Source organism: Canis lupus, chromosome 18 (assembly GCF_048164855.1).
Source record: "Canis lupus baileyi chromosome 18, mCanLup2.hap1, whole genome shotgun sequence".
In the NCBI taxonomy this organism is placed as follows: Eukaryota; Metazoa; Chordata; class Mammalia; order Carnivora; family Canidae; genus Canis; species Canis lupus.
Genome location: NC_132855.1, coordinates 52,530,233 through 52,555,355, shown reverse-complemented (window position 1 = coordinate 52,555,355; position 25,123 = coordinate 52,530,233). Strand labels below are relative to the sequence as shown.

The following is a 25,123-nucleotide window of genomic DNA, read 5'->3' as shown; positions in this document are numbered from 1 at the left end:
CTGCATACAGGGCTCAGTCAACAGAAATAATAACATTTAGCACCTGGAGGTCTTAATGCATCCTGACACAGGCAGGGAGAAGACCAATGAGTTGCTTAACTAGAAATCCAAATAAAAGATGGAATACCAAAGTTCCTACCTAGCTCAGCACCTTTCTGGTTACTACAGTCAGATGCTATATGAATCCATACATAAAAACTAGCAGAAAATATCTGTAAAAAGCCCACATTAGGCAGGGCTATTTACAGAATGTTATAAACAAGCCACTACCCTCAAGAAAAGTCTTCTCTAAAATATCAGGCACATAGATAAAAAACAAAACACATAAAAGCATGACCTAAATTTCTTAAAATCTCCTTTCTAGTCTATACTGTAACTAGAAAAATGCCTCATTCCAGCTTGGCAATGTTAGAAAGGTTAGTTTAACCTAATACCTCAGTGCTTCTCTTCTCCTCAGAACTCCTGACAGTGGAAAAAAAAAAAAAAAAAAGGGCAGCCCCAGTGGCGCAGCGGTTTAGCGCCGCCTGCAGCCCAGGGCGTGATCCTGGAGACCCCGGATCGAGTCCCATGTCGGGCTCCCTGCATGGAGCCTGCTTCTCCCTCTTCCTGTGCCTCTGCCTCTCATTCTCTCTCTCTCTCTGTCTCTATGAATAAATAAATAAATCTTAAAAAAAAAAAAAAAGAACTCCTGACAGTGGCTCTTCCACCCAAAAGGGGCTTCTCGAAGGTAAAACTATGAATTTGGTGGCTGGTGCATGGTTCACATGGTAAAAATGGAAGTTCTTTATGAAGAAACGGCATGAGATAGAAGAAAAAATTAGGTAAGAAGTGTAAATATGAGATGACCAGCTTCATAGCAATACTCCAAATAGAGAGTCCTTTTAGGACTACAGAAATATTTAGCTTAAAGCCCTGTTTATTAAAGCAATTCTCAAATGTGTCGTCTTCTTCACCAGAATAAGAGGTGCCACTGTAAGTGGCCTCCATATACTCTAACTAGAGAAGAGTACATTGGAAATACTCTCAGACAACAAATAGAGCATATTTGCATGGTTCCTCGCCAAGATGGAAAAAGACTTTTGATGTGAAGCAAAATAAGCTGCAAACTGCAAAAATAAATTTTCAAAAATTACCTGCAGCAAGCACTGTAGGACAAGAGGCATGATACTATTGGGAGAGAGTGATGGTTATGTCTTTCTTTGTGTCTGTCATAGTTACACCAAAGGCCCCACTCAAACCATCTGGTTAGCTGCCCTACAGGGAGGAGGTAGGGTAAGCAATAGGCTACTGTACCATATGCTATGATTTAGTGTTGTTTGGAAATGTAGTTAACTCTTAACACACTAACGTTCTTAGAACCCCAGACTTTAGAGATGCTGGAAGCCAGACTAACCATTCTACATGCATGTTTAAACCACTGAAGGGTTCTCTTCATCAAAACCCAGGTATTTAGTTTTTTAAAAGAAGAAGAAAAAAATATGTGTGGGTAGAGAAAAGAGGAAAAGATGCTATGGCTGATTCGCTCTCATTATGTGCCCCTCTACTGCCTGCTTATCTACTGCCAGCATGATATTAATATCTCCAAACCGCCACAGAATTAGCACTTCTCAAAATCCACTCCCACAAAGAGGCTGCTTTGCTGGCCACCCTGTCTCCTGAGTCACCGTATAAGTGTGCTGGCAAATGCTCTCATTATCACAGAGTCGGGTTTGGCAGCATGGAGAATACCAACAGCCCCAAATCAGCAGCTGTAGGTATTGATCTATGGTGAGAATTTAACTAAGGGTACTATCAAGAACCCCAAAGGGGCAGGAGAGCAGCTCCACCCACTAACAGGTGAGAGAGACTAGGGGGATGGCTCCACCTATGGCAGGTTGAGATGTCTTGGTGACCTGAAATGCTCAAAGAACAAAGACTTCTTTGTTACTGCACTTGGAACTACTGCATGCTGACATTTACAGTCAATACATGGGGATTGAAGGAGAAAGCTGGAATGACTGAGCAGGCAAGAAAAGATCCACACAAATAAGCCCCTACATGAAGAGAGAAAATGAAGCAAAATAGCACAAATGTTCAGTGATACACTCCTGTTAGTACTGCTCACATCAATCCGCAGAATGGAACTGAGAACTTACGCAGCCAGCAGACAACCAAGGGCACAGTCCTTCCGTTCTGTATCCTGTCAGCTAACAGACATTATTAGACAAAGCAGATAAGGCCTAGGATTCCCACTCTACAACCTGTCCACAACCAGCCTCTCCCTTCTCTCCATGGCTTAGCGCGTAAGCCTTGTTTTCTTTGCTTCTTATCCCTAATTACAGATTTCTCCTGGAGGAACAGTGGTGCTGGTGCTTAGTGAGCAGTGAGGAGAGTAAAAACACATGAAATAATAACAGCTGTCATTACTGGGTGTTTACTACGAGGCAAACATGTGAAAATAACATCACATATATTTTCTTCTTGGTGTATATTCCCCTGTGAGGACTCATCACCCCATCTTACAATTATTAATTAATTGCCTATCTGTCTTTCTGAGAGGGCCAGGGCTGCATCTTTCTACACTGAAGTGCCTAGACCAATAGCTGGCATAAAATAGGCAGTACATATTTTCTGAACAAACTTAGTTTATTCGGGGTAATTTTTAAATGTCGCAAAAATCACAGTACATTCTTTTACTTTTGTTTTAATACATCCTGAAAATTCTGAGATACTCTTTTGGAGTATCAGAAAAACACCTAATGGTTTTGGAAATACAGCCTTGGAACATTATTATACTAAGCAACTATTAACCAAGCTTGCCCAGCATAGAATTAAGGACAAAAGCTTTCTATGTGCCTTACCAACTTTTGTCTTTCTCCTCTACATTATCTAAAATTTCAATTTAAAGAGAATGAAAGGGAGAGAGAAAATGGAATTAGCCTAGATCCATGTACTTGACTTTCTTTTGGCCACTAATGAAAGGTCAGAAGATTTTCCCCTTGGCCAAAGATGGCTCAAATCCTGACATGGGTGTATTGACCAGTTGCCCAGTGGAAAAAAAGAAAACATTAAATTATGTGCCATGGCATTAGGCTGCTTTAGACAAATTTATAAGTTCTGCTTTCTTGAGTGTATCAGTAATTCTACTCAAATTACACATGTCTGGCTCGAATGGATAATTCATAATCAGCATATAAAAAGGGACCTAACAGCCTTGGAAGTCTAACAGGAAATCATCTCTCTGTATCAGCTAGAAACACAAAGAATTAGTGCTGAGATTGAAATTCTTCTCCAAGCTAAAAGAGAAATTTAGGTTCTGATAAAACTGAACTGTTGCCATCAGGCATGATCAGATGTTTCTGATACAAGCACAAACAACTTTGGTCTCACATACAGGCTTTCTCAAAAGGTCTCCACATAGTTGACACCTTCTTTGCCCACTGTTTCCTCAGCAAGCAGATTCCAAAAAGCTCATACTTTCCCCTCATAAGATACCTCTGAAACCATGGGGTAGTAAACTCTGCCAACAGGGTGAACAGGTATTCTATGCCCATACAAAAGAGGATTCTTAAAAAGTCGATTTGAATTACAGTAGTTTATAGTTCATCACATTTTTGCCTGCCTTTCCCCATCCCGAGACCCCACCCCAAGGATGGAATAGCAACACGCTGATAGGTCAGATAACTGTCTAAGATTACCTCAATTACTTAACTGGTGTATATGTGTGCAATTCTGAAACAAACTTACAGAAAAGTTGGACATACTGCATATAACAAGGAACATGTCATTACTCTTTGATCTATTTGGTAGTGAGTAACCCATCTGTTATACCCTCACCCGCCAAATCTTTAGTGTGCATTTCCCACAATTCAGGATATTTTCCTACAAAATCAAAAAATAATAGAACCAGAATACCTATAAAGATACATTATTATCATCTAATCCACAAACCCTAATCAAATTTTGTCAATTATTCCAATAGAATATTTAGGGGGGAAAAAGGATCCGTGTCTCTTTAGTCTAGACCAATTCTGCCATCTTTCTTAAGCTACCCTGCAGCCTTGACACTTCTGAAGAATACAGCCCAGTTATTTTGGTTTGTCTGATGTTTCTTTGTGATCAGATGCAAGTTACGTATTTTTAGCAGGAATATCATAGAAGTGATGGATGTATTGTTCCCTTGGCCTCCTATGAAATGTACAATTTACTGATAATGTTCACTTTGATCAGTTCATAAGGTAGTGCCTATCAGGTTTCTCCACTGTAAAGTTACTCTTTTTCTCTTTATGAATGATGTTTTTTTAAAAAGATTTATTTATTTATTTATGATAGAGAGAGAGGCAGAGACACAGGAGGTGGGAGAAGCAGGCTCCATGCCGGGAGCCCGATGTGGGACTCGATCCCGGGACTCGAGGATCACGCCCTGGGCCAAAGGCAGGCGCTAAACCGCTGAGCCACCCAGGGATCCCCTGATAAGTATTTTTTGAAGAGACTTTGAATTATATAATTTTCATCCCTCAAATTCCAAAGTTATTCATTTATTTAATTATAGCAAGATAACATCATGGAATGTCATTTCATTTAGTCATAATCCACTACTATCATTATTTGTTGTGATACTGAAATGGTTCCCAATTCGGCCAGTTGGAGCCATGTCAAGCTGGTTTCTCTTTCCTCTGGACATGCCCCCCACCCCCATCATTCCCCTTGAGTACTTCCTTGCTTTCTGGTATAACATGTTCCAGGCTTCTCTTGTACGGTTTTCTGCAGCTCTGAAATTAGCCATTTATCTAAAAAGCCCACATTTACATCTTTATTCCCATACATTTATTTCTAGATCAATCTATAACTACTGTGTGTGTGGCAGTCATGAAAATGTGCCTTTCGGATCTCTGACTGCAGGAAGCATAATTGATGGACAGTCCCAGCTGCTGTGCTCTGAAATCCATCACTGTTTCGGCCAAAGCTATGCTTCCCACCAGCTGCTCCTTGCGTGGGCACAGCAGATACTAAGGCAGGCCTATTGCTAAGAGATGTGGGACTTCTCTGATGGCAACTTTGGCTTAAGGACTCCTTGTTGGCTTTGTGGTAACTCTCAGACTTTTCCAATTCAACCTTCCTTTACTCCCATCTTTTGCCATAGATATTAGGGCTACACTGCAGTCTGATGGCACTCCCAGCCTCTTTGAGCTCCCCTCCCATTTTCCCACAGAAGGGTTTTCATGATCAATTAATCTCTTTCATGTCTAATTCTGTCTTGGCATCAGCGTTTTAGAGAACCTGAACCATCTACCATGAGTTCACAAAGATACCAACAATCTCACTCCAACACTAGAGAGTTCATTTTCATTTTCTTCCTTTCCATATCTGTTACTTCCCTTCTGATGGAAACTTGGCTTCCATTATCCTTAATAGTTTTACTTATATGAAAACCTTCACTATATATACACATACACAGTCTCAGTCACTCACACATTTGTGACTTCTATGATTTGGTCCTAACACTAGAGCTAATTTAAAGAGAATGCATTACTTGATAAAACAGGATCTGCTACATGGATAAGTATTTCAAGAGTGGGAAAAGAGTAATTCCATAACACACACACTTGTGCACATGCATGCACACACCCCCTTCATTCTCCATCTGACTAGGGATAACAGATAACTCAATAGCTCTGTCTCACAGATCTTTATCTAGATATTTGACCCTAACACTTTCCACTAAGAAAATATCTACATTTTATCAGTCACTGACATGTCCATGGACATTGCAAAAGCAGAATATTTTCCTCTTGGTAAACATACACAAGGACACATTCAGAATAATGTAAGCCTATAAAGAAATATCTCTAGCCTACATTCAAATCAAGGCAAAAGAAAAGGGTTGAAGATAATTAACAGCTCAATTCATTCACAAAAGTCACATCATCTGTATCAGAGGTTCATATCTCAACAGGTGTGCATGCATACAGACACATACATTTTCCATACAATGTCTTTACAGTAACTTTAAGGCTCTGTAGTCAAATTTCATATGCCAAGTACAATATGCTCCCCACGGCTATTCACTGTGACAACATGGATCCAACAAACAAGACATCGGGCATATAGCTGGGCTCTCTGTCACCCATGACCCTCGAAGACTCCAATGTCTTAAAGCCAGAAAACTACCTTCATATTCTTTTTACGTTGGCTGTACCTTTGCCATAAGGAGAGGCTTTCTCACAAGTGCTGGGAGGGTTTCAATATTGATTTCTAACATACCAGATGGCTCATCTCACTTTTCCTCAGCTATACAAGGGATGTACTACTGTGGGGCTGAACCAGAGACACTACAAAATGCTAATGTCTCTCTTCACAAACAGGTAAGAGAAAAGGAAGGAGAAAGAGATCACCATAGGATTTAATAAGAAGATAGAAAGCAGTAAGGACTAGAAAGCTATTTCCTTTAGAATATTAGGTCTACCTTTACTCATATGGTTGGCTTTCCACTCTAAAAAGATAGTGCAGAAATGGGGAAAATGATTAACGGCTACCAGGCCCAAAAGCCAGGCTCCCTTTAGATCTTCTTTGCAAGTTCACACTAAGACCTCTAATATCCATGCCCTTTGAGTCAGGAACCTGACAATTTCAGGCTTGTGACAGTCTTGTTTTTTTATAGGCTGACAAAACAGGCTATAAAGGGCGAGAGTGAAATTCTGGATGAGAGGCATCTACAGACAATGGTCAATGAATAGGTTTACTGTTTTCAACCAGGTTTCAAACCACGAAAAAGTCTTAGCAACACGTAGCTTCCCAAACCTAGTATGATAATGACACCAAGGGGGAACGTGTTGCCCCTCCCACCCAATGTCTTTATCTTCCAATCTCCATTGACTGAGGTCCTATGGATCTGGAACAATAATGCAGCCCCCCCACACACACCATTTTTTTCTTAAAATACATTCAAGAGGCACTTACAACATAATCAAGCAGCATATGTCGACAGGAAACTGTTTTAAAAGCATCAATAATTAGAAACGTTTGAGGTGGCACACAACGCCCTCTATAGATTTACCAAATCTCTCTCCTACCGTACCTTTGAACTAACATAATTCGAAAAATAAAATGGGATTTTTTTTGGATCTTTTCATCATTAAAAGTTCCTTTTTTTTATTTCATTAAGTCCTATCACCAGGATGACCACCAAAGGATCTGAACAGTGGCTAGAGACTTTCCCAGAATTCATGACACAAACTGAAAACAAGAAGATAAAAATTTCTTGATGTCCCTAGACAGGCTCAGCCAGGAACTATGGTAAAATGAGGAAAAAAAGCAATAATTACCAAGGGCTGTATTAAGGCACCTGGAGTCTTAGGATAGGACATCTTTGCTCCTGACTTGGATATCCACCAACTCAGGTGTGGTTATGTGGAACACAAGACACAACATAACCCACAGAGAAGCATGACCCCAGCAAGTCAGACTCACGAATAAGCAAGTATGGAATGAGACTGATCTGAACCCACAGAAGCAAATTAAGCAATAAAACAAAACAAAACCAAGAAACCAATCCCCACTCCTCTGAACAAAACTCTCCAATAAGTTTTAGTTCACTTTTAATGAGCATTCAGAATATGTACAGGTTCTAAACACAACTGTTTTGTTGATGAGAGCATTTTCTAGAGACTGCAGTTGAGAAATGAAAGTCAAGAACTCTTGAAACATGGACTCTGTCTCCTCTTTGTACTTTAATGAATCCTAATCCTGCTTTCTCAGCAGGAGGGGGATGTGGAGGGAAAGAAGGAAGACTGATGGAGGCTGACTTTTGAAGAACTCAAAGGGTTACACAATTCTAGTGGAACTGAAAAAGGCCCGTAAACAAGACTGGCAGGCAGGGAGAAAGAAAGGAGGGCACGAGGAAGGGAGGAAAGAAGAAGAAAGGGAAGATGGAGGGGAAAGAAAAAAAAAATCATTCCATGAATAAATTACTGCTTTGGAGACAGATAAATCCTTGAGTCCCCACAGTACACATCCATCAAAACTTCATTATTAATAATAGGCTTACTCCTGAGCACTGACAAAAGCCTCTGGCTTCAGAGGCCATGTCCCACTGAGCAACCAACAGTACTCCTCAGTTTAGGAAGAACTAAAAGCAAAGATATCTAGGGAGCAGGGTTTCAAAGTGGGTGATGAAGAGATGTCACTTCATATTCAACCTGTCAAGAACTGCTAATTCTCTACCCCAAGGTGGTCTGTGCCACATCATACCCATTACTTTAGTTCCACTCACACCTCACATGAGGTCATATCTATTCTTGATCTCCTGAAAGAACAACTAACAGGAAAAGAAGATGGAAATATACTTGGAAGCAGTAGAATTAACATCTAACCCGCTACAGAACTCTGGATAGTGGAGAGAATAGTGTTGAAAAATATGGGTCAAAGTGATTTTAGAAAAGGAAGGAGAAGCAGCATAAGATCAAATAGTTATACATAAAATAGTTATGCTTACTAAACAGACAATTTTATACTGCCCCCAGGATTTCTGCAGTGCTGTAATCTCATTGCCACCTCTTAGATGATAGTTTCATTTATTCAGCAATATCATGGTTACGGCTTTCTAAGACAAGGAAAACTGCTATTATACTCTATTATGTCAGCTCCTCTGAGTCTCACTGCACCTACCAGTCCTATCTGAGATAGTTAGGACAATGATGACTCCTGGATGAAGTAGAAGGGTTATATTAAATATAAGTGGCAATAAAACAATGTCCACCTTGAAAATACCTAATATAATCCCCAATCTCCATACCTCAAAATCAGAAAGAAAAGAAACCGGAAAGAAAAATGTCTGTTTCACAGACTTTTCTGAATCTCCCTTACACTACAGGACAGAATACAGAGTAGGTACCCAAAGTGACACATCCCCGGTTAAACAGTAATGCTTCCTTCCCAGGGGACAAATAGATCCTTCAAACACTATTAAGCAATTAAATACTGGATCTAGCTTGAAGAAAGCAAACTGTCTAACAAATATGCACTTTCAGTCCAGCCATGTTGGGCCCCTCAATGCTAAATATGCCATGCAGTTACATTTCCAACTATTTGCAGGACATGTGAATTCACATGATTCATCACCATGTAAAACTCAGCATTACAAAAATAAAATTCCCTTCCCCAAATTAAACTTTTCTAAAACCTACTAAATTAGCTCATTCTCCTAACATCTCTAACCGTAGGGCCATCACACTCCCAGTCACCTAGGCCTGCCTGATCTCTTATTTCCACATAAAATTAGTTGTCAAAACTTTCAACTCAAATTTCCAATCTTTCCCACATGAATGCTTTCTTTTCTTTCACCCAGTTGTGGCTCCCACTGCCTCTCACCTGGACTACTTACAACAGCTTTCCCCTCCCTGGTCTCCTTGCAATGCCTACCAATTCTCAACATTGTCAGCTGAAGCATCTTTAAGCAGGCCTCGCGAGTGATCCTCATTCTCACACCCACCACAATTACAGTGACCTTTTGTTTGAAATTTTCCAACATGGAAACAATATTAAGTTACCATATATGAAATGCTGATGGAGGGAAAGGAGAGGAGAAGGTTGGTGGAGGGGGAAAAGGGGATACAGAAAGAAAGGGAGAGAGAAGTGGGGAGGACGACGAGAGGGTGAGGGTTAGGAGAAAATGGTTAGAGGGAACACTGACTTTTTGAAGTACTACTTAAATGCTTTACACATTTATTAAATTCACTTAATGGTCACAAAATCCAGGAGTTAGGAACTCTTACCATCCCTATTTTACAGATGAGACACATGAGGCATGGAAAGTTTATAAAGGTCACAAGTGATAGTTATAACCAAGAAAGGCTATGCAGACACTTGGCATTTCAGTGATGTAAAGGATCTTGCGAATCACCTTACCCGAGCCCCATGCCGTAAACATCAGATGACAGAACAATTTCTTTGATTTTCATTCAAAAGAAAATTTCAAATTTAATGAACATCAACTGGGAGTTTACTAGAGGATAGGCATTTAACACATTAATTTACTCCTGCTTGCAATGCGCAAAGTGATTATGTATAAACAGTAAACAGTTCAGACTTACAAGTAATCCTGTTTCTACGTGGCAGAGGCACGATTAGAAGCCCGATCTTTAAATTCCAATTCCAGTTTTCCTTTGACTATACAGTGTCATAAATTACAGGGTAACAGACTATTAAAGGCATTCTGCAATAGAGCCTTCAAATACCTCTCTAAACCTAGTCCATTAAACACCTTTCAATCTTCTCAATCTCAGTCCATTTAGCTACCAAGCAAGCTAGCTGCACTCTCCCCATCTTTATGCTGTTGGCTGTGCCACTCATTTTATGCTCATCTTTGCACTGCTGTATCTTATTATCTCCCTTTGTGTATATATCTTGTCTTCCCAACCACATCACAGCCCTTACTGGTCCAAAAAAAGCCAAACACTTAGTAGGCACTCAATAAATATTTATTGGCTAGCTGACTGATTGCACTCTTGAGTTCCTGGGAGGGTGGGGAAGGGTTCTGTGGGCGCTAGATGAAAACAAGGCAATAACTGAGTCAGAGAATTTTTGAGCAACAAGTGCCCAAAAAGATAATCCAATCCAAAAACCTCCATATACAAATGAAGATGGACCCAGAGAGAAACAGAAACAGAGAGAGCAACACCACCACAATAGGCAACTAAGATCCTTCAGATTCTCAGCCTGTTTCCCTTTATGGTACAGCTGTCCTTTAAAAATTATATAAAATAGGGGGCACCTGGGTGGCTCAGTTGGTTGAACATTTGACTTAATTTTGGCTCAGTCATGATCTCAGGGTCCTGAGACTGAGTCCTGCGTTGGACTCCATGCTGGGCATGGAGCCTACTTAAGATTCTCTTGCTCTGTCCTCTCTCTCTTTCTCTAGTTTAAAAAAAAAAAAAAAAAAGTTCAAAAATTTTATAAAATAGGAATGAACTATTTTACATGAACTATCCAAGATGCCCTTAATCCATTAAAAACTTATCAGGACATTTAAAATAATCTAGCCAGGGGATCCCTGGGTGGCTCAGCGGTTTGGTGCCTGCCTTTGGTCCGGGGTGCGATCCTGGAGTCCCGGGATCAAGTTCTGCATCAGGTTCCCGGCATGGAGCCTGCTTCTCCCTCTGCCTGTGTCTCTGCCTTTCTCTCTCTCTCTCTCATGAATAAGTAAATAAAATATTTTTTAAAATAAATAAATAAAATAATCTAGCCACATATTATAAATTGATCACACGATTACTAATGTTAGCTACAATAAATATATATAACAATTATAATTATTTGCTTATTATAATAATTGTCTTCTGAGCATTTGGAGGACTTTTTCCTAGGAGACGAGGAGAAATGATTCAAAGATGTGTGATGATTTTTCTCCCAATATATATTCCAACACGAGGTAGAAATGTACATTGTAGACATAAATGTGCTTTCTTTATCCCCTATTTTATCTGCTCCAGCTCCTTTGCCTACCACTGTCCTGGACTCATGAATCAATTCACTGAGCTGGAAGAGGTCCTACTACAAAAGGTGACTGTAGTCATTCCATACTTTTGTGCATGGTCTTTACACATATTTGAAAGACAAATATCCATGTGTTAGACAATGGATATAAGAGACAACTGCAGTCCCCCTTTCAACAAATGGCAATATTCCGCTGTTGGAGCCTTCTACCAAGGAAGATAAAAATCATCAGATGCCTGTCCTTGACCCTGTCCCTAGCAGTGGCTCTCTCAGTTAAATGCTCCTGATTTAGGAGTGATGCAAAGGAGAAGACGCAGTCAGAATTCATTTACAACAGTGTCTTTCCTCTGGGACTGCGCCCCATGCAGATGATGATGGTGTCCTAGGCACACTGCACCAAAGTAAAAACAATTATCCTACTTTCTGCCCCTTTGGAGGTGCCCTGATCCCTATCTATTTCCCAAGTCTGATACTCCAGCCTTAGGTCAGTTCTCTTAGCTCCTCATAACTTCCCAACCTATTCTCTTCTTCTTTAGGACAGAGTTGTTGCTGTTTCTTACAACTAACAACATCTTAATGGATTTAACTTATATAATGAAGTTGCATCCCAAGAGTTTAAAGGAAAAGTCCCTAAGCATGGGTTACATAGGTCACAGGTCCTTTAAACCAGGTCCTGGAAGCCAAGGCCTAGGATGAGAGGCGGGTGCCATAGTGAGGCTGGCAGAGTCTGCAAGCCCGATAAAGGCCATATAAGGACACCTGGGTGGCTCAGTGGTTGAGCACCTGCCTTGGGCTCAGGGCATGATCCTGGAGTTCTAGGATGAGTCCCACATCAGGCTCCCGGCATGGAGCCTGCTTCTCCCTCTGCCTATGTCTCTGCCTCTCTCTCTTTGTGTCTCATGAATAAATAAATAAAATCTTAAAAAAAAAAAAAAAAAGAAAAGAAAAGAAAAAGGCCATATAAGGTGCTCTCTTCCAGAGTTCCACTGAATTACCCAAATCTCATCCTACCACAGGATCCAGGGCTGGTGGCTGGACAGCACTAACCTTTACCTTTTTGCTTAGGTACTTAGTGTTAGGGAGGACAACTCTATCTTGCTCTCACTACTAGCTGAGTTAAGGACTTATTGGTATGATCTGTAACTGAACACTTGATCCTCTGATGTTCTCCAACCAATCTATAACCTAACAGTTCTAGCCACTTTCCTAAGGAAAAAGCAGAAGTGCAGGAAAAGGAAGGGTGGCTTTGAGGATATTGCCACTGAGAGAATATAAGTCAGTTGAGAAATGTCCATAAACATTAATTAAAATGTGTAATATGAAAGGCAAATATCATAAAGTCAAGAAAACATGGGTCTATGCCTTTACAGAATTACTACTATATTCAGGTGCAGGGATCAATTATAAGGGTTTTTAAGAATGGGTGAACAAGGTGAATGTAAAGAAGGCCTATTGTTAGTAAAAGAGATATTCTACTAGTTATTTCATTTGAGTTTCTAAACAAAAATGATGTCCCAACTACATTCATTTTAATGGAAAAAAACAAATTAGAGGTGATAAAGTGCTTACCAGTTAAAACAATTTTGTATGTTTAGGAACTAAAAACATTCCATATTAGCTTTGTTTGTTTGGTCTGATGGCCTTTCAAAATGCACATGAAAGGAAACCAACTTTTTAAAAGACATTTATAGTGTGGCAGAGGTTTTTGTTTGCTTGTTTTTAAAAGAGGGTCTAACACAAGGCATTATTTCATATCAGCACTTTAATAGGGCAAAAAAAAATCTTTAGATAAACTATGAAAAATGGGTAAAAAGAATAACATAGTAAAACGAATATGATAAAAAAGAAATGTTGAAAAATGTTGATCAATTCTCCTTCATCCAACAAGAGAGAAGTTATACACAGCATTTATATTTATTCTTCAATAGTGAAAGCCACTTAATGTTTCCCACTTCCTCCAGCCCTTTGTGGCCATAGAGAGCAATTATGAGCTTGTTTCATAAAGAACTCATGACACAGAGCAGTGATTCAGGGCAGAGGATCTCAGTTCTTAACCCAGCTCTCTGGCTGTTTAAACTCTTGTGAAGAAGCTAAGTCTATACCAGCTTCTGTATCTATAAAATAAGGGAGCAGATCTAAATTCTCTATAAAATAAATTAGAATATATGGGAACTAGAACATAATTTAAAAATGAATTAGCAGGGCAGCCCAGGTGGCTCAGTGGTTTAGCGCCACCTTCAGCCCAGGGTGTGATCCTGAAGACCTGGGATCGAGTCCCATGTCGGGCTCCCTGCATGGAGCTTGCTTCTCCCTCTGCCTGTGTCTCTGCCTCTCTCTCTCTCTCATGAATAAATAAATAAAATCTTAAAAAAACAAACAAACTAAGCTTTAAAAAAAGGAACTAGCAATTACAGATCAATAGTCATATATATTCAATAATAGCTTCATCTTTACAAGTATTTTTATACAGCACTAGCTGATAATATTCAAAGCAAAGTAGATAATGTATTGTTTCAGTAAGTATATAAACACTGAGGTGTGTTAATACACATTTCTGGTTGTGTTTTATAGAATATTGTGGAAGCAGACACAATTTCTTCCAACCCTTCTACTAAGGACTTTAATAGCCCTATCCTTTCCGTGGATAGGGGTGAAAAAGGGTGGGAGGCAAGGATGTTTGATATTTATGTATTCTCAACAAATACTTATTCTTGACAAATATTTATTCTATTCAACTGTTTGATGTATACTATTTCTTAAAGATATAATGCATTCCCCAAATGTTCTGGAATATTAAAAAAGAGGACAGAAGGATGAGTAAATAAAAGAATATATGTATATGGTATATCTTCTACCAAAGAAACTAAAGACCAACATTTTGGTAACATCTGGCTAGTTCCTTATACTTAGGCTAAGTACCTTTTTCAATAGCAAGAAACTGCCTTTATGCACTAGTAGAAATGTGTTCCAAAAACGGATTCAAGAGTAGAACTGACATTTAGCAGGAATTTATTACATTTCTTGAACCTCTGAGGCTCACTAGATAAGGTAGAGTAGGAGGTTTACTTCTAATCTTATCACTGAACATAGTGAAGAAAAATCAAAGACTCACCTTTACATAGTTTGCCAAGTACTGTTTTGGCCTATCATGCTTTCACTTGAGTAATAAAAGTAGCAGCAACATGTCAATAAAACAATTATGTTTCTTGAGTAGTCCTTATGAGACAATAGAATATTACCGCACAGTAAATATTAACAAGAGACGTTGACTTCATTACTACAGACCATAAGGAAATATCAGAAATACTTCATTTTAACTACAGAATTTTGAGCTGAAAGGGCCTTAGTGTTGTTCTACTCCAATTCTCTCATTTTGTGGATTGTAAGGTCTCTAAATCTCAGATTAGGAAAACTATTTATTGACTGACCTGGATTAGAACTCAGGTCTCAAGTCATAAAATAAGCATCCTTCCATCATGATAACCTGCCTCCAGTTTCATATAAAGACTGGAAAAACTATTGCTACACACAACTCAGTTGGATCTCAAAGGCATTATGCTAAATGAAAAAGGTCAACATCAATAGATTGCACACTGTCGGATTCCATTTATATAATGTTTTTGAAATGCCAAAATTATAGAGATGGAAAATGGATTAATGGTTGTCATGGATGTTGGGAGGGGAATGGCATGGTAGTAACACAAGGGAGATCCTTCTGATGACTGAATTGTTTTCTGCCTTGATTGTGGTGGTGTGCACATGAATCTACACATGTGATAAAAATGGCAGACACGTACACTGCACCAACACCACATTCTTGGCTTTGACATTTTATTATAATTATATAAATTATAACCGTTGGGGAGAACTGGCTAAAAGGTATATGGAATAGACCGCTGTACTACTTTCGCAACTTCTGTAAAACTATAATTACTTCAAAATAAAAGTTAAAAAAGAAAAAAGTAAAAAAACTTGAATTTAGTTTTTTTTTAAATCTTTTTTTTTTAATTTTTTTTTTTTTTTTTTTTAATTTATGATAGTCACACAGAGAGAGAGAGAGAGAGGCAGAGACACAGGCAGAGGGAGAAACAGGCTCCATGCACCGGGAGCCCGACGTGGGATTCGATCCAGGGTCTCCCGGATTGCGCCCTGGGCCAAAGGCAGGTGCCAAACCGCTGCGCCACCCAGGGATCCCGAATTTAGTTTTAAAAAGAAAACAAAAGCAAAGATTCTAAGCTCCATTCTCAATCAGAATAATCCTCAATCCAGAATAATCCTTTAAAGATTAAAGTCAACAAAACTTGCCATTACTTCTCTGCTCAAAACTCCACAAGGGCTCCTTTAAGATTTTATTTATTTATTTATTTATTTATTTATTTATTTATTTATTTATTTATTTATTTATTTATTTATTTGAGAGAGAGAGAGAGAGAGAGAGAAGGAAACACAAGCAAGAGTACAAGCAGGGGGAGCTGTAGCAGGAGAGGGAGAAGCAGGCTCCCCACTGAGCAGGGAGCCCAACGTGGGGCTCAATCCCAGGACCCTAGGATCTTGATCTAAGTAAGCCAAAGGCAGACACTGAGCCATCCAGGTACCCTTCACAATGGCTCCTATCTCATTCAATGTAGAAGCCAAATACTTGAGTGGCTTACAAGAACCTATAGGATCAGCTACCCTTCAAGCTTCCCAGTCTCATTTAACCTCATCTCTCACTGGCCATGCCTTGGCTCCCCTGCTCCAGCCACAACACATTCTTTCTATCCAGGCACACTTGCACACAAGATCTTTGTCCTTGCTGTTCTCTTTACCTTTGTACCACTTGCTCCTTCACTTCATTCAAGTCTTTGCTCCTGTCACCTTATCAGTGAGGCCTGAGTATCCTACTGAAAATCTGCCTCCTTCCAACCCTGGAATACCTCCTCTACTCTTCCTCAGCTTTATTTTCTCTACAACACTTTGACCATCTACATATTTTGTTTTTGTTTTGTTTTGTTTGCCACCACTGGAATGGAAGTTCCTGCCTAAAAGACAGATTTCTCTCTAGAGTATTCATTACTTTATATTCAGTGACAAGAGTACCTGGCACATCATGTACTAAAGAATTAACCTGCTGAATAGACAAGAAAAAAAAAAAAAAAAAAAACCCAGCCCATAAACCAAAGTAGAAAAGTAAAACAAACATGTTATGTTTATGTGGCCTATGGAAAAGGTGCAACTTAGGGATTACATATAAATGAAGCTGCACTTTGTTTAGATTTGCAATCATGAGACCAATTCTGGCTTTAATTAGAAGAAACCTGACAAAAGATATTTACCTTTCAAGTTCCATTTTTCTGTCCTATCATACCAATGGAACTAAAGTGAATAACCTCTAGGGTCCCAGACAAAGCTAAAAATCTAAATGGTTCCATGTGAGGCAGAGAACATTTACATTTCAGGTCTAACCCAGGTGAGTCTAGAAAGGAGACAGATAAACATGGGAAGCCATGGAAGGTATCTGAGCATTGGTTATCTCAAAGACCTGGTATGTGGCAAAAATTGCAATATGGACCGGGGGGGAAAAAAAAAAGAGAGAGAGAGGCTTTGAAGCGCCCAGAATCTCACAGTAAGTAAGCACTGGGTGCTGATGAAGCACATGCACAGAGGCCCAGTTAGGGTCTTGTCTGGGAAGGGTACCTAAGTGTAAAGCTTCCATAAGAGGTGAAATGCTGAAGGATGAGTAGGAGAAATGTATGTTCCAAACAGAGAGAGCAGAAGGACTTCAAAAATAGTGAGTTTTTTTTTTTTTTTTTTTTTTTTTTTTTTTTTTTACAGAAATGATGGATGAGAGCCAGAGAGTATTAAATATAAACACAGAGAGGTAAGCAAGGCCTAGATCACAGGTTTGTATTAATCCTAGAGGCTGTGGATGATTAATGAAGACTTTTAAGCAGGAGAATAACAATCAGATTTGTGTATCAGAAAGCCAACTGCAGCAGTAGTGGGGAAAATGGATCAGAAGGGAGTAAGACCAGGAAGGAGACAGCATAAACCAGGCAGTTAGGAGAAAAAGGCTTGAATGAACGTGATATATACCCATGGATAATCGGGTATGGAGAGTGAGAGAGGAAGAGATAAAGATGACACTTTGATTAGTGGAAGGGAAGACTGAATAAATGGTGGCACCATCAATCAAGATATAGGATTATTCAAGGGAAGGAATAGCTTTTTAAAGGGGAGAACATGAGCTCACTTTGAACCATTATTGAGTTCTGCTATCTAAGAAGTGAGATGCACTAAGTACTTGGATATACTGGTGGGGAAAGCCTGGTAAAAAGAATTGGGCTAGAGACCTAGGTTTGGGAATTGGCAACATCTACCTAAAAACTGAAGCAATGGGTTGAATGAGATCACCCTTGGAGACTGAGGTGGGGTAAGAAAACGGACAAAGACGGAAGCCTGTGAAGCACAAATATTTAATGAACACTCAAAAGCAAATTGAAGAGAAGTAATCAGAGTTGTAGAAGAAAAGCCAGTCAAGTATGCCATACTAAAAGAAAGGAGAGAATTAAAAAAAAAAAAAAAAAAAAAAGATTGTGGTAAATTTTAAATAATGCAGAGATCAAGTACAAGCAAGGATTGAGAAATGTCCTTAAGGGAAGCACTGGTCTCCTAGGTAAGCTCATTGTCAATGATGTGGAGAGGTCAAAGCAGATGGTAAAGGAAAGAGGAGCAAATGGAGATAGGATTAAAATTTCTTTTAACTCTTTTAATTAACTCGGCTGTGAAGAGAAGGCAAGAAGTAGAAAAGTAGCTATAATATAGAGAGGACTGGAGGATAATTTTTAAAAATTAGTTAAAAAGAAAAGGGATAACTGATGGCACAAAATCCCTAGGAGATCAAAAGAGAGAATTCAGAGTATATAGGAAAATTAGCTCAGAAAGAAAGAGGCTGAAGTCTTCCATGTAGATGGGAAGGCAAGAGATAAGCAAGCAAGCAAGCAGGGGAAAGACAGGTGTGGAGCTGTGAGAACCAGTTTAAGGCATCTTCTACAGAAATTCCTATTTTTTTCCATAAAGTAGGAGATGAGGCTGTCTGCTGAGAATGAGGGAAGAGAGAAGAGAGTAGAGGGCTGGACTGAATATAGTTGTGAAAATCTGAAATAGCTACTGTGGTAAAATAATACAAAAAAAGCACTAATGGGGAATCAAGCCAGTATCAGTATGCAGGAAGAAATGGAAATGGGATAACTTGCAGTTAGGAAAGGCTTATGGAAAAGGCTACTGAATTAACCAAGGTCTGAGTTGTTGAGTACAAGAAGTAGAGTAATGGCAAAAGTAACAGGAAAGAATCAATATAGGAATTTGTTAACAAATCAATCTACAACCCTTCCTAATTAAACTGCTTCTCCTCCCAAGGCCTCCAGAGCCACGAAGGCAGGATCAAACATCTTCAGTTATTTCAGCTCCTGTTAGGAACGGAAGCTATGGATGGTTTGTCCCTGCCTTGCCCCCAACATTCAGGCATTGCAGTCCAAAATGTTTGCTCTGATTCTTGAATGATGGTGCAATAATCCAATTTATCGACCCATTAAACCTCAATGACCATGCCTATTTAAAGTACATCTGGAACTATACCCTGTATGAGCAGTGATCAATTCTAACAGCTGTCCAATCAACTTGGACAATTCTTCAAAATGATCCTAGATTCTTGGTTACTGTCCAAGCTCACTACGTCACAGACTGATATGAAAAGAAATAAAATCAGTGAGCCCTACAAAAGTAGAGTTCATTCCATTGCCTGGCGTGCTTTTTTAATAACCTACACAGGGGATTCCAGGGCACACAAGTTGGAAAGCCACCATTTTAAATCAACATTAGTATTAAACATATTAGCTTTGAGATGAGTGCAGGACATACAAATGGTAATGGAAAGCAGGTATGTGGTTAAGTTAGGAGGGATAAGCAAAGAGTAATAAAGCTGATAATCACCACCATTCAGGGGATAGGTGAAGTTCTGCATTAACAAAAGACCGATGGGAAACCATTTACAGAGAAAATATACCAGGATCAAGATTAACCCTTAGAATATGTGAAGCCAAAGGACACTTCATTATATCTTTTAAATACATATACATCAAAAGCACTCAGAAAGAGCACATCCATTTTCCTGCTTCTCAATTCACCTCTGAAGTTCATTTCTTTTTTTTTTAATTTTTATTATTTTTTTTGAAGTTCATTTCTAAAGACTGATCATCAACAGTATTTTCGGTAGCTGTATGGCATCTTTCCTCTGAAGAAATATGCAGTATGCTACTGCTCTGAGCCACATTTACCTAACCTACTTCTAATCTTGATCTTTCTAAATTAACCAAATGGAGAAAAACCACCTTCAATTCTTTATAGGAGCAAAGAGGTCTGGTAAGTTACAAAGGGCAATAGGCAAGAATAAGTAAAGCTCTAGAGAAATTCGAGAAAGCCAGCATACGTGCAGATGTCCTTAGAGGGACGCACTAATTAATCACCAGTAGTTTCTTTCTCTCTCTCTCTCTCTCTCTCTCTCTCCCCCTCACTCTCTCTCTCTCTCAATGGAATTCCTGCCTGACTGCTGATCTGGGTGCAAGCTAATTTCCCCCATGGTGAATACTGCTGTTGAGATGCAGAACTCTCCACCATCTGTTACCCAGAAATAGCATAATGACAGATTATCTAATCCCTTACATTTAATAGATACAAATGGCGCTCTTGTAACACCAGTTCAGTCATATCCTCATTCATGTGATCTGTCTCCGCCCCATAAAAATTGGTCCTCCCACTCTGCTGGTGATGAATCTGATCTGAAGTTTACCCCCAATCTTGCCTAAAGGTCCAGATGCTTCACCATGAGACATTTTCCTAAAATATTTTATTCAGGAGTGGGAATACAGCTGTTATTCCAGATGCATCTGAAAAGGGGCACGCTGAACAAAAAGAAAATCTATCTCTAGGAGACTGGCTAACCTAGTGTGCAGGGCAGTGCCGCCTTGAATTAGATCAGGTTGAAAATTTCAAAAGGGAAGACAAAGGTGAAGTCAGAGCTGATCTGGGGACAGTGACAAAGGGAGAAATGCAAAAAGAAATCAGAAAGTTGAATGGTAGCAAGTAATACAATACTAACAGGAAAGCCTTTGCTGTTTTACAGATTCAGGGGTTCTAGACTGACCCAGGGTAGCACTAAACAAAAAATGGGAATCCGACATCTAGAAAAACAAGGACAGTTCCCAGAACCAAATAATTAGAAGAGCACAATCCCTAAGAAGTAGAATGGAAGAGGAAGTGAATTGACTAGTATAGAGCCAATGCAATTAGAAGGAAGTGAAAAGCCATCAGAATGTATTGAAAATAATTTCCAAAACCAGCAATTCCTCAGAAAGTGAGCTTCCAGGGTCAAGAGAAAACATTACAAGAAATGCACTTGCAGATAAAGGGATACCAGGTTTCCAAGGTGGGTGGTTTCTTGTTCATTTTGAATATACAACTCTTTGGATATAATTGAAACCATCAAATATTTAAAATACTTATTAATCTAGAGGTATTGTTTATTTATTTATTTATTTATTTATTTTTTAGAGGTATTGTTTAAAACATTTCAGAAACAGTAGTCCTCAAGCTAAACTCTCTGTAAGTGTATGCAATATACAATGTACACCATCATCAGAGCCACTTTCTAAGATTGTTTTCTTTCAACTTATCTACCTTAAGATTTTTACACATAACTGTTTGGGAATCTACATATGATGTTGTTATCAGAAATACTTTAAGTCACAAGGATTCATTTTCATAACATTTGGATGGCTGGTTTTATTACTTGTTCTACAGGTATCTATTCATTCCTCCATAGCTTAAGTCCCTACAGACTCAGTCTCTTTTTAACTAAAGTTTTATCAGAACATAGCCACACCCACTTGTTTGCATATCGTCTATGGCTGCAAAGCACAGCTGAATAGTTGCAGCAAAGACCTTATGGCTTTCAAAGCAAAAAATATTTACTATCTGGTCCTTTACAGAAAAGGTTGTCACCCCTGCCTTACAGTACTGCTTAAAAAAAAAAAAAAGAGAGAGAGAACTTTAAAAGGTCACTTTCTGAGGTGCCTGGCTGACTGGCTCAGTCACAGAGCACACAGCTCTTCTTGATCTCAGGAGTGTGAGAGTTCAGGCCTCACGCTGGACATGGAACCTGCTTAAAAAAATAATACATAAAAGGTCACTTCCTATGACATCCAGCACTTGCAGTTAGGGAGACATACTCAACAGAATAAGTATTACACTGTGGAAAAAAAAATTTGGCTCATTTTTATGATTCTGCAATGCGATCTTCATGTACCACGGACTGAGGTTTTATCAAGCTCATTGGTGTGTTCAAAATAAACTAACTGGGGCACCTGGGTAGTGCAGTAGGTTGTGAGATCAAATCCTGTGTAAGGCTCCACACTCAGCCCAGAGTCTACTTAAGATGCTCTTTCTCTTTCTCCCTTTGCTTCACCACCCCCGCGGGCACATGGTAGTGCACACACTCTCTCAAATAAATAAATCTTAAAAAAAAAAAAAAAATTAACTGAGGAAGCACTCAGTAGTACATGAGCCTCTGTGAAGACCCTCTCTTCTGAGCACTGGCAGGCAGGGAAGGCCTGTGTCTGGCATTTAGAATACTATGCTCTAGCGTACAAGACTCTAGAGTACACAAATTAGCCCCTCTCTTCCAAGGAGCACTCACAGTGCCACCACTAAGAGTAAGGAAAGCAACCAACACTGTCATCTCTGTGGCAGCAGAAGGCATGCAGTATAGTGAAAAGTCACATGGAAAACTGGACTTGCAGCACGATGAATGTTACGTCATGAAGCAGTGGTGAGCAAGAAATAGAAGACTATACTTCAATTCCGTCAGGCAAATAGTAAGTATTGTGGGTTGGTGATTACTCTGGTTGGTTTTCATTATCATTGACACTGGCCTAGTTGTGTTACTCATCCTGGACCTAGCCTTGTTCATAAAATGAGGGAGGTAGACTTGATAGTCTTAAACATGTTTCCCTACTATAAAATCTATTTGGCTAGGGGAAAAAAATGTTCTATGTAAAGACATGAAGATACACATTCTCAATGCAAGCATTTTTCAGGAAATAGCTGATAAGGTGAGCCTGACTTCACAAGTTGAGAGATCTGTCCAGGAGATGAAGCTATCAGAGCAGACTCCTACTTCAAATCCAGCTGTCTTGGGAAAAGGTCACCCTGAGCTGATAAAGACATTGTGTTCACCCCTTCGGCAGCAGCACATGGCCTGGGAGAGCAGCCATCCATCCGCAGCACTCTCAATCACACATGCCACTGCCGAGGCAAGATTCACGGCTCTGGCGGCAACAGGCCAGTGTTCTCCAATATGCATGAAATCAAAGTTTTCATCATTTCCAGTGGTCAAAGGCCAGTGAGTGATAAATCCCAGAATACTAAGATTAATGAAGGAGTCATTAAAACCCAGCATTAAATCACTTCTGTAGCCACTGCTGACAGTGATGTCTGTAATACATTACCAGGTTGATTAGAAAGAAACAAGTTCCAATTCAGAAATGAATTACCTGGTTTTTTAAAAAACTAACTGTATGGCTGTCACAGCAATTTTGCTACTACAGGAGAGATAGTGGCTAACATATATGTTATGTCATAAACAGGAAATTATCATCTCAAAATCACAAGGAACAGAATTTGGGGGTGGGGGGAATAATCTCCTAAAGACAGTAAGATGGAGAAGGGAGGACTGACACTGGCCAGATTTTACTTCTTGTTTTGAGTGCAGGTGTGTGTGTGTGTGTGTGTGCGCGCGCGCATGTGATTCAAACAATCCAAACCAAAACAGGAATACTTCTTGTTCTTGATTCCTCCCCTCTCTGCCAAGCTACTGTGAGAGAATGACATCTCTCCTTGAAAACAAGTCTTGAAGGATTCTCTAAGACGAGTTGATATAATGCAAATTCTTATGTCTTATAATCAGATAATATTCAAAATATTTAACATATGGCACTGGCTAGTTTTTCAAACTTGTATAAACCAGCTGAGTATAAGCTTTGTTTATAAAAACAGAAAGGTATGCAACAAAACAGCTAGAGTCATAAATGTGGTTGTATCTAGAAGGGCATTAGGATAAAATAGCAAATCTCTTGAGGATATTAATTTGGATTAAAGGTTGCCAAATAATTATGCCTCAATCATCAAAACATACATCATTAATTTCAGATGCATCAATCTACACTCCCAAAAGAAAACAATTAACTCTAGGGCTTCTTCAATATTTAACTATTGGCTCGAGTCTTTAGTAAACCCCACAAATGGCATTTATTGAGTCCAACAAATAGATTATACTTGAATTTCTTTGGTCCCCCAAAATATTTAAAAGATATAGTTTGGCTTAGTTAGCAACAACACTTCATATAGACAAAGAATTCCTCTTAAGGAGAAAATGAAAACAATAGTTGCCAACTAGACGAAAACCTATGAATATGATAATTACAGATAAAGTAAAAGGAAAATTAGAAGTCTAAGTTCAAAGCTCTTTCCAATGTTCTACACCTTGTTACCTCAGGTACACAATTTAACTCGAGGTCACGTCAATGGTGAATGGCAATAAGGCCATTAAGTCGATTGGCAGTAATAACTAAGAATTAATTATTTGGATAAAGTTGATTCTGCAAATCCACAGACTTCAAACTAAATCTAGTGTTTATGATTAAAATCTGGGGAGGGAGGGCTACATAAGGGAAAATCCAAGGCTAGCTCTTTCGCAGAGAGCGATATAGGCCTCACTCATTACAATTGGCACAAAAGCCACAAGACAAGGGTCAAGAGAAAGGCCTATCTATCATAAGAAGAGAAGTATGAGCTGGGACATCCTGCTGCCAATACTAAGACTGGCCCTCACTGCATACACACAATCCATGTTCAGGGAGGCAGTAAAAAGAACTGTGCCTTGAGGCTGGACATGGGGAACTTTTCTTGGGGCTCTGAGTGTTGAACTAACAAAACAAAAATTCCTGATGCTGTCTACAATGCATCTGCCAATGAACTAACTAGTCAGCCCCAAGACTCTGGTGAAGAACTGCATCGTGCTGTATGACAGCACACCTTACAGATAGTGGTAGGAGTCCCACTATGTACGGCCCCGGGGCTGCAAGGGACACAAGCAGACTCCTGAGGAGGAAGAGATTTTAATCAAAAAACAATAAAAAAAAAATTAAGAAATATGATGAAAGGAAAAAGAATGCCAGTCTTCTGGAGGAGCAGTTCCACTAAGGCAAGCTTTTTGCATGCATCACTTCAAGACCAGGCCAGTGTGGCTGAGGAGATGGCTATGAGCTGGAGGACAAGAAGCTAGAGTTCTAGCTTATTGCTCTGAAGAAAAAAAAAATCCATGGCTAGACTTTAAAGCCAGTAGGAAAACCTCTCGCATCACTGCTACTACTTCTCTCACCCCTAAACACACCCCTAGTTCAAGTTCTCTTTCTTAAGAATGTTGAGAACAGGTTTAAAGAAACTTTAAATTACTAAAAAGAGACACTAAGATATTAAAGAATATTAGCAATATTATTTGTTAGTTTTTTTTTTTCTTCAAAAAAGGCCAGATTAGGGCCTTAGGGGAAGAGAGTAG

At 39.3% G+C, this 25,123-nt stretch overlaps 1 protein-coding gene and 1 pseudogene across 1 annotated transcript in view; one reads left to right on the top strand and one right to left on the bottom strand.

Moving 5' to 3' along the window:
- SND1 (staphylococcal nuclease and tudor domain containing 1) overlaps positions 1-25,123 on the bottom strand; it is a 420,606-nt gene that overhangs the window by 192,019 nt on the left and 203,464 nt on the right. The window lies entirely within an intron of this gene.
- Positions 22,569-24,894, top strand: LOC140608531 (small ribosomal subunit protein eS8 pseudogene; annotated as a pseudogene).